Source organism: Arachis duranensis, chromosome 8 (genome assembly GCF_000817695.3).
Source record: "Arachis duranensis cultivar V14167 chromosome 8, aradu.V14167.gnm2.J7QH, whole genome shotgun sequence".
Classification (NCBI taxonomy): domain Eukaryota; kingdom Viridiplantae; phylum Streptophyta; class Magnoliopsida; order Fabales; family Fabaceae; genus Arachis; species Arachis duranensis.
Genome location: NC_029779.3, coordinates 21,905,645 through 21,916,546, shown reverse-complemented (window position 1 = coordinate 21,916,546; position 10,902 = coordinate 21,905,645).

Sequence of the window (10,902 nt, the reverse complement as noted above, 5' to 3'; positions counted from 1 at the left end):
TAATTAAAACCGCCTCGTTTGGACCTCTGTAGCTCAAGTTATGATCAACTGAGTGCGAAGAGGTGAGGATTGACAGCTTTACAATTCCTTCATTTCTTCATGAGTTCTCCCACTTTACATACTTTTCCTTCATTCCTTCAATCCAATCTTTGCCTTCCAAACCTGAAATCACTTAACAAACATATCAAGGCATCAAATGGAATTAAAGTGAATTAAATTTATCTATTTTAAGACCAAAAAGCATATTTTCACACTTAAGCACAAATTACGGAGAATTACAAAACCATGCTATTTCATTGAATAAATGTGAGAAAAGTTGATAAAATCCCTCAAATTAAGCACAAGATAAACCACAAAATTAGGGTTTATCCGTTAGAAACTTTATGTCCAAGAACTATTCCTTCTGTCACCATGAAATGGCATTTCTCCCCATTTAAAACCAAGTTGGTCTTTTGACATCTTTTTAATACCAAGGCGAGGTGATTTAGGCAATTAGGGAAGAAATCCCCGAATATTGAAAAATCATCCATAAAGACTTCAATGAATTTTTCTATCATATCTAAGAATATAGAAAGCATGCAGCGTTGAAAAGTTGCAGGTGCATTGCATAGCCCAAATGGCATGCGCCTGTAAGCAAACACCCCATATGGACAAGTGAATGATGTTTTTTCCTGGTCTCTTGGATCAACCACTATTTGATTGTATCCTAAATAACCATCTAGAAAATAATAATATGCATGTCCTGCAAGCCTTTCGAGCATTTGATCCATGAAAGGGAGTAGGAAGTGATCTTTTCTTGTAGCCTCATTAAGTTTTCTGTAGTCAACGCACATCCTCCATCCTGTGACGGTTCGTGTAGTGATGAGCTCATTCCTTTCATTGGGCACTACAGTGATGCCTCCTTTCTTGGGGACCACTTGGACGGGGCTCACCCATGGGCTATCTGAAATTGGGTAAATTACCCCTCCCTGCCACAACTTCATGACTTCCTTCTGCACCACCTCTTTCATGACTGGATTCAGCCTCCTTTGGGGCTGGATGGAGGATTTGACATCATCTTCCAACAGTATCTTATGCATGCATATGGCTGAACTGATTCCCTTTAAGTCAGCAAGGGTCTATCCAATAGCTTCTTTATGCTTTTGCAACACTTTGATTAATTCTTCCTCTTGTTCTTGGCTGAGAGCTAAATTTATGATCACTGGTAACTTTCATTGTTTCCCAAATATGCATATTTGAGGGTGGGTGTTAATGCTTTCGGTTCAAGCTTGGGTTCTTCTTTTCTTCATTCTTCTCTTCTAATGTGCTCTGAACAAGAACTTTGACTGTTGCAGCCTCTTTGTTTGATGCGGGTTCTTCATCTGACATCTCCTCAAGTTCTTCCTCCTCAAGGGTTTCTTGTACTAAAACTTCCACTGAGTCCAACCTCATGCATTCTCCTAGTGATTCCTGTGGGTAGCTCATGGCTTTGAACATATTGAATACCATCTTTTCATCATGTAACCTAAGGGTAAATTCACCCTTTTGGACATCTATGACGGCTCCGGCAGTAGCTAAGAATGGCCTTCCCAAAATGATGGAGGCTTTGGCTTTTTCCTCCATATCCAACACTACAAAGTCTGCTGGGAAGATGAAGTCCCCCACCTTCACCAACAACTCTTCCACTACTCTATGGGGAAACTTGAATGATCGGTCCGCCAATTAAAGGGCCATTCTTGTTGGTTTAGCCTCCTCAATCTTCATTCTTCTCATCATTGCTAAGGACATCAGATTTATGCTGGCTCCGAAATCACATAAAGCTTTTTGCACTATGATTTTCCCTATGATACAGGGATTTGGAAGCTCCCTGGGTCCTTCAATTTCTGGGGTAGCTTGTGTTGAATGATAGCACTACATTCCTCAGTTAGTACAACAGTCTCATCATTCTTCCAACTTCTCTTCTTGGTCATCAATTCCTTTAAGAACTTGGTGTAGAGCGGCATCTGCTCTATTGCCTCAGCGAAAGGTAGGTTAAACTGTAGTCTCTTAAAGACTTCCAAGAATCGTGAGAATTGGTTGTCATTTCCATTCTTTTTCAATCATTGAGGGTACGGAGCTTTTGGAATATATGGCTTCAACACTTCTTCTTCTTGATGTGAGTTGGGAGCAGGAGCTCGTGCTTCCTCTTATCTTTCTTTGTTTTCATCCGTTTTCTTCTCTTGTGCTTCCTTTGATGTCTCCTTCAATTCCCTTCCACTCCTGAGTGTGATGGCCTTACATTCCTCCTTTGAGTTTGCATTAGTGTTGTTACAAAGGCTGTAGTTAGGAACTTGCTTGAATAGGTAGCTAATCTGTGCCTCAAGCTTCTTGATGGCTGCATCTTGATTTTGCATGTTGGATCACACATCCTCCCCGAATGCTCTACTATCTTGAACTTCCTTGCATATGCCTTCAAGTAGAGTTTCAATCCAGGAGAGTCTATCTTTAGATGGTGATGGTGGGTTGAGGTTAGAAGGTTGAGAATGGACGTTTTGGGTCTGATATGGATGCTGAGAAGAGTTATTGGGTGGGTGTTGATATGGCCTTTAAGTTGAGTGTTGATAGGCTGCATTGTTGTTTTGGTTGGGGTTGTGACGCCTCTGATCTTGGTCTTGGTCATGCTGGTTTCCCCACCCAAAGTGTGGATGGTTCCTCCAACCCGGATTGTATGTCTTGGAGTATGGGTCGTATGACTTCCTGGATGAGTTTCCAACATAGTGGCTTGTTCCCAATCACCTCCTTCCTCTGTATTCACTCCTTCTTGAGCCGGTGATAGAGTGGTGACTGCTGCAACTTGATTCCTTTCCATCTACTTGGTAAGGTCAGCTAATTGCTTGGTGACCATCTTGTTTTGAGCCAGCAAGGCATCCATATGGTTTAGCTCCATTACTCCTCAGTTGTTACTCCTGTCAGATACATAGAAAAACTCATTGTTGGCTACAGTTTCTATGATGTCTATGGCTTCTTCAATGGTTTTCTTCTTGTTTAGAGATCCCCCTGAAGAGTGGTCCAATGCTTTCTTTGATCATAAGACAAGCCTTCATAGAAAATCTGTAACTGCACCCATTCATTGAACATGTCTGGTGGGCACCTCGTTCTCAAGTCTTTGTACCTCTCCCATGCTTTATAGAGTGTCTCACCATCTTGTTGCCTAAATGTTTAGACATCAGCCCTTAATCTGTTGACTCTTTGAGGAGGATAGAATTTCACCAAGAACTTGTTCACCATACCTTCCCAAGTCATTAGACTCTCCTTTGGGAAGGATTCTAGCCACTTAGATGCTTTGTCCCTAAGAGAGAAGGGAAACAAGAGCAATCTATAGGTTTCGGGATGAACACTATTAGACTTCACAGTCTCACATATTTTTAGGAAAGTGGTTAAGTGTTGATTAGGGTCTTCTTAGGCGCCTCCTCCAAATGAGCAATTATTCTGAACAAGGGTAATAAGTAGAGGTATCAATTCAAAGTTATTAGCATGTATGGTTGGTTTTTGGATGCTACTTCCACAATTTCCTGGATTTGGATTACTGTAAGAGCCTAGAACCCTTCTCTCCTGCCCAGCATGGTTTGCTGCACCTTCTCTGGCATGGTTATGTGTCTCCTCTTCATGATGGTCCTCCATGTTCTCCTCCATGTCTATTTCTAAGTCCTCCTCTTCTTCCTTTGCACCAACAACCTTCTTCCCTTTTGCTTCCCTCCTTAATCTAAAGAAGGTCCTCTCAGGTTCAGATTCAAAGGAGGTTAAAGCTCCTCTTCTTCTACCAGTCATACAATCAGCAGATCACAAGCAAGAGAAAAGTGAAGAGATCACTCTTGTTAAGGTTGTTGTTAGTGTGAGTGACGTAATTTATCAAACAATTAGTGGATTAGTTGAACAGAAATGTAAATAACTAAGGAAATAAAGCAAAATGAGATAATAAAAGACAAATGGCTAAGACTGGAAGTAAATAACAGAAACGAAATAAACAAAACAAAAGAAAATTTCTCAATCTAGTTATCCTCTAATTTAATCATTGTTAATACAACATCAATCCCCGGCAATGGCGCCATAAACTTGATGCACGAAAACTTGTCTCTCAACAAATTTCCCTTCGGTAAGTATACCGAATTGTCGTGAAGTAAAAACTCACATCGTCAAGTAAAAACTCACAATAAAGTGAGGTCGAATCCCACAGGGATTGATTGGTCGAGCAATTTTAATTAGAGGAGTGTTCTAGTTTAGCTAAGCAAAGTTGAGTTGAGAATTGCAGAAAATTTAATGGCGGGAAAGGTAAATGACAGGAAATGTAAGTGTTGAAAATAAATGGCGGAATGTAAATTGCAGAAAATAAATTGCTAAATCTTAAATTGGAATTTGGGGAGATGTGCATCAAAGTGAATAGCAGAAATTAAAGAGAATAGGTAAGATCGAAAATGGGTTATTCATTGGGCTTACAAGATGTTGCATTCTCCGGATCAAGTTCATCTTCATCTCTTCCTCAATCAATGCATTCATTGATCTCCTTGGCAAACTTAAGTGATTGGATCCCAATTCCTTGGCAATCCAATCTCTCTAAGCTTGAACAATTGCCCAATTCCTTGATTTAATTGCTCATGGGAAGAGATGATGTATGGTCACTGATTATACCACATGCATTCCCGAATCAAAGTGTTGGTAGGATTATATGTCACTATATCCATCCAAATCCTAATCTGGTCCAGCATGAGAAAGCGTTTCTAGCATGATCTCCTCATTCCTCTTCCAAGGTTCCGAGGAGATCCAATTATGGAGAGCCTCTTTTCCAAGATGACTAACCAATTGAATGAAGATCGAAATCTTTCTAGTAAAATCAAGAGAAAAGAGAGAGGAAGAAGAATGAAAACTAACCTAATGAAAAGGGGTTTTGTTGTTCATAGCTCTGGAAATGGAAAGAAAAAATGAAGAGTGCATTGTAAAGTAAACTAAATTGTAGAGAAAGTAAATATACAGAGTGTTTACAAGTCTTGGATCCCAAGATCTCAATCCTAATCTCCCTTTTTCTAGTTCAAAACTACTCCTATATAAACTACTCCTCTGATCCTCTATCAGCTCTGTATGTTTTGGATATGGGCATTTGATCTTTAGTTGAAGCAGTCACAGATTTCGGTGGGCTTAGCCTTGCTTGCAGAAAGAAGTTAAGTCAGGCATGGTTCACGTTTAGTCAAGGCATTAGTGGTGTTAACATTAAGTGTAAATCCTGGTTCGAAGACGTTAGTGACATTAAGTTTGACACTAACGTCCCAACCCATTTGAGCTACGTTAACTCACACGTTAGTGACACTAACTTTGTCACTAACGTTACAAAACTTCCTCTCTTCCACGTTAGTGCTCATGTTAATGGCATTATCGTGGCCACTAACGTGGGCATATTGGCCATCTCCAACGTTAGTGACAAAGTTAGTGTCACTAACGTTGGCTCCTTATCCTTGCTCCATGTTACCTCCTACGTTAGTGGCACTAACGTGGGTAAACTTGGCCTGTTCCAATGTTAGTGACAAAGTTAGTGTCACTAACATTGGCGATCTTTTTTGCTCCACGTTAAAGCTCACGTTAATGCCATTAACGTAACTCTTAACGTGGTGTTCATGGCCTTTGTAACGTTAGTGGTGTTAACTTCACCACTAACGTTGGAGCTTCTTCTTTCTTCCACGTTAGTCTCCACGTTAGTGCATCTAACGTGGTAACTAATGTAGGCTATGTTGGCCTTCAAAGACGTTAGTGGTGTTAACTTTACCACTAACGTTGCACAAGCTTGCTCCCTTTCCACGTTAGTGGTACTAATGTGGCTACTAACGTGGCTCTTCTATGCTTCATTTGGCCTGAAATCAAACAAACAGAGTGTATCAAAACTTTGTTCTAGATCATGAGATCTTGCATCATCTAAATTGGCATTCAATTCTTGCATTATTCTCATGAAATCATGTAAAGTTCACAATGTTTGCTTGAATCAAGATGTAAGTGCATATTCAACCAAAAACTTGCTTATTACCTAAGAAAATGCATAAACTACCTAAAATATGTGAAAAAAAAAGGCTAGTGAAACTGGCCAAGATGCCCTGGCATCACGCGTACGCGTGGGTGACGCATGCGTATGGCCTTGAGTTCAGCGAATCCCCATTTCTTCATGAATTCTCCATTTTTGCATGCTTTTTCTTCATTCCTTCAACCCAATCTTTGCCTTCTATTCTTGGAATCACTTAACAAACGTATCAAGGCATCGAATGGAATTAAAGTAAATTAAAACTAGCAATTTAAAGGCCTAAAAATCATGATTTTACTCTTAAGTACAAATTAGGAGAAATTCACAAAACCATGCTATTTCATTAAATAAATTTGAGAAAAGTTAAAAAAATCTCCTAAATTCAACACAAGATAAGCCACAAAATTGGGATTTATCAAACCTCCCCACATTTAAACAAAGCATGTCCTCATGCTAAACTAAGAAAGACAAGAAAAGGGGTATGAACATTTATTCAATGCAAATAAACTATATGAATGCAACTAAATGCAAAATGCTTCTACCTACTTGGTTAAAAGTAAATCAATCTCGAAGAACACATATGAACATGTAGGGCTAACATAGTGTGATGATTCATGAATCATACCAATTCAAATAAAAAAATTAAAGTTCAAATATGATGTGTGGAAAGCGATCCAACACAAAACTCACCGGCAAGTGTACCGGGTCGCATCAAGTAATAATAACTCACATGAGTGAGGTCGATCCCACAGGGATTGAAGGATTGAGCAATTTTAGTTTAGTGGGTGATTTAGTCAAGCGAATCAAGCTTTGGTTGAGTGATTTGTGTTTAACAGAAATTAAATGACAGTAAATGTAAAGGGGGAAGGGAAAAGTGCAGTAAATTGAAGAACAGAATTGTAAAATTGCCGAATCTTAAAGAGCAAGAAAGTAAATGACTGAAACTTAAAGTGCAAGAAACTTAAATTGCAGTAACTTAAATGGCAAGAAAGATAAATTGCTAGAAAGTAAAAGGGAATTGAGGAATGGGATTGCAGGATCTAATCAAAGAAGAAGTAAATTGCAGTAAATGGTTGAGCAGAAAGTAAATCAGAAGCAATAAGCATTCAAACAGAATTGAAAGGAAATGTAGCAGAGGTTCACAGAAGAACCCAAAATGATTTGTGATCTCAGGATCCCAAGGGCTTAGGTAGCAGAGCCTAAAACCCAATTTCCTTCCCAGATCTGAATTATCTAAGCACTTAACAGAAAATTTAAGAAGAAGCAATAGAATAACAGAATTGGAATTGGATTATGCAGAAAATAAAATGCAAAGAGCTTGAATGGGAATTGGGACAGAATTTCCCCAATTTCACACACCCAATACTCAGAAAACAGAAGATTAGAATTGCCCAAGGGAAATGAGGAAGGAGATCAGTCAATTCTCCCTTGATCCTCTTAGTTCTCGGTCAATTCTCTCAAGAACAATTACAAAAGCTCCAAAGAAAGGTGAAAGTAAAATTTCAAAGCCAAGGTAAAAGTAAAAATTCAAAAATGAGCATAAAGGTCCTAATTACATCAAACTAACTCCTATTTATACACTTTCTATTCTTGGATTTTGGGATTTGGATGGGCTTTTGATTTGGTGAAGAAATGAATTAAAATGGGATTTTAGTTTGAATTTTCGGCCCATGAAAATCCACTCCCAGGAGGCTGCCCTGCCCTTGTGGAGGGCAGGGCAGAAAAATGAAGCTTGGTGCATGGATTTGGTGCGGCCATGTGCGAGTTGGTGCGGCGTGTTGTGATTCTGGCACGAGTTTGGTGCGCCAGAGGCTGCCCTGCCCGCGCCAAGGGCAGGGCGGGAAAGCTGATGCGCCAGAATGTGAGGCGTGCGTGCGCTTGGTGCTGCCAGATTTGAGGAGCGCGCGTGCGCGCGATGCACGTTGGTGCGTGGGACGCTGCCCTGCCCGCGCCAAGGGCAGGGCAGGAATGATTTGGTGCGCCAGGGACGAGTTGGTGCGCGCGGATCGTGCCAAGGAAGGAATTGGTGCACGCGTTGGTGCTTCTTGATGCGCACACTCACGATTCTGCCCTGCCCGCGCCAAGGGCAGGGCAATGACCCTTCCTTCATGGCCCGTGTTCGAAACTGGGCGGAGGCATGCGCCACACTAATTTTCCTTGGTTTCTTGGCACGGGAGTCACTCTTAGTCCTTGGCTTCCTCATGGTCCCTTGCTCGAGCCTTGTAGCATGCATAGTTGATATTTTCTCCTTGATTTTCTTCCTCATGGAGCCCGACTCTTGGTTCCAATGCATCATTTTGTGCTCTGCCCTTGGAGTGGGCAGGGCGGAGTTGCCTTCCTTGGCTTGGTCACTTAATGCTGCCCTCCTAGAGGGCAGTCTGCCCTTGTGGAGGGCAAGGTTGCTTCCCTCATTAGTTGCGGCACGCTTCTCTCCTCTTTGGCCATGCTTTCCTTTTCTTGTGTCACGCTTCTTAGGCCACGCTTTTCATTTTCTTTTCTTTTCTTCACCTAAAATAAACCAAACAACCACTCAAAGTATCACTAAATTCAAGAGGCTTATAAATCAATTAAAATGCAATTAAAATTAGCTTAAACCTCATGATTTAACATTAATTTCATGGTGGTTGCTTGATTTAGAGAAGTTGTGCATTTTCACTCCAAATCACTTACTTAGGATGCAAGAAAGTGCATAAATGCTAACAAAACAAGTGAAATTAGCTTGAAAAATGGGTATATGATGACTTGTCATCAAAATAGACTTGCAAGAAGAAAGCTCTTGAAAGCCAGGAACAAGGAATTGAGCATCAAACCCTCACCGGAAGTGTATCCGCTCTAGTCGCTCAAGGGTATAGGGTTGATCACTCAATTCTCTTCTAATCATGCTTCCCAAGATTTGTTTTTCATCTAACAATCAACAGTTATTCAATGCATGCATACAAATATCATGAGGTCTTATTCATAGGTTGTAATGGGGCTAGGGTAAAGGTAAGGATGCATATGGTCAAGTGAGCTTGAAATTTGCATCTTTGATTAACCTAAGCTCTCGCCAAACACATATAACAACCGATACACTTCTAGTACAATACCTAGCTACCTGTTCATACCTTGGGTCGAGCTGTCCGACCTGGGATGTTCTATAGACAAAGCGATCGACCTCTTCAGGTCAGGATGACCCAACCTCTCCTCAGAGAGCTCGGCCAAAGTCACCAAGAAAGCCCAGTAAAGGGCCCGAATAGAGGAACACGACCCAAATCCGCAGGCGGCCCAAGCTTAAAGAGATAAGGGCGGTTCCATTGAAGATACAAGGACCTCACTCAAAGATAAGATAAGATAAGATAAATAACTTATCTTATCTAAAAAGGTCACTCCGCACCATTATAAATACACTGGAGCACCCATGTATAACTCATACTCTGATTCTACTCTATACCTGCTTAATACCCTTTCTAACTTAAGCATCGGAGTCCCTTGCAGGTACCCCTCACCCTCCGTGAATAAAGGAATCAGCACCTCCATCACGTCCCACAAATCGGAGACCACCGTTCCGATCAGTACAGAAGATCTCGTCCGAGATCGACCTACAGTTTCAGGTAACCCTCGGAACATTGGCGCCGTTGCTGGGGAACCTGGAAGTCATCCCATGGCAGACGATCATGACAATGATCACACCTCAGATCTAGAAGAAAGAACACCACATAAAAACGCGGACACCACACCAAAAGATACTCCCTAAATCAACAATAAGAAGAACTCCCCAAACGAGGAAGCCCTGGATGCATTTCAAGATCGGTTAAAACAACTTGAGGAAGATGCTATATATCAACGAGAGGCCGAGAAGGATCAACAAAGAGAAATAAGGCGACGCCGGAAACAGAAAAACAAACTCCCAAAATTTGAAGCCGATGTCAAGACCAAAGCCAGCCGATCCACTCCCGAAGATAACACACGAAAGGAGCAAGACCCATTCACCAAAGATATCATGAAGACAAAAATCCCAAAGGACTTTAAACTCCCAGATATGACCTTATACGACGGCTGATAAACCCATATTTCATGAGTTATTTTGTGCTTAGTTTGAGTGATTTATTCAATCCTTCACCCACTTATTCATATTAATTGCATGGTTTTACTTTCCCTTCCGTATTATGTGATGTATATGAAAAACATGTTTTCTAAGCTTTAAAATTAATTATTTTAATTACCTTTATTTCCATTCGATGCCGTGATTACTGTGTTGAGTAGTTTCAGATTTTCTAAGGCATAATGACTTAAAGGATGGAAAAGGAAACATACAAAAATGGAAGGAAAGCGCGAAACGGAGTTTTGAAGAAACTGGCACCCACGCGATCGCATGGATGACACGATCGCGTGCCAGAAGCAAAGAAGCAGCGACGCGGCCGCATGACTAATGGTGCACGAAATTGCAATCACACTTTTGCAACCCCGCACAACTAACCAGCAAGTACACTGGGTCGTCCAAGTAATACCTTACGTGAGTAAGGGTCGATCCCACGGAGATTGTCGGCTTGAAGCAAGCTATGGTTATCTTGTAAATCTTAGTCAGGATATCAGAAATTATCAGGATTGATTGTGAAAAGCAAAAGAACATGAAATAAGTACTTGTTATGCAGTAATGGAGAATAGGTTGAGGTTTTGGAGATGCTCCATCTTCTGAATCTCTGCTTTCCTGCTGTCTTCTTCTTCAAACACGCAAGTCTCCTTCCATGGCAAGCTGTATGTAGGGTTTCACTGTTGTCAGTGGCTACCTCCCATCCTCTCAATGAAAATATTCAACGCACCCTGTCACGACACGGCTAATCATCTGTCGGTTCTCAATCAGGTTGGAATAGAATCCAGTGATTCTTTTGCGTCTGTCACTAACGCCC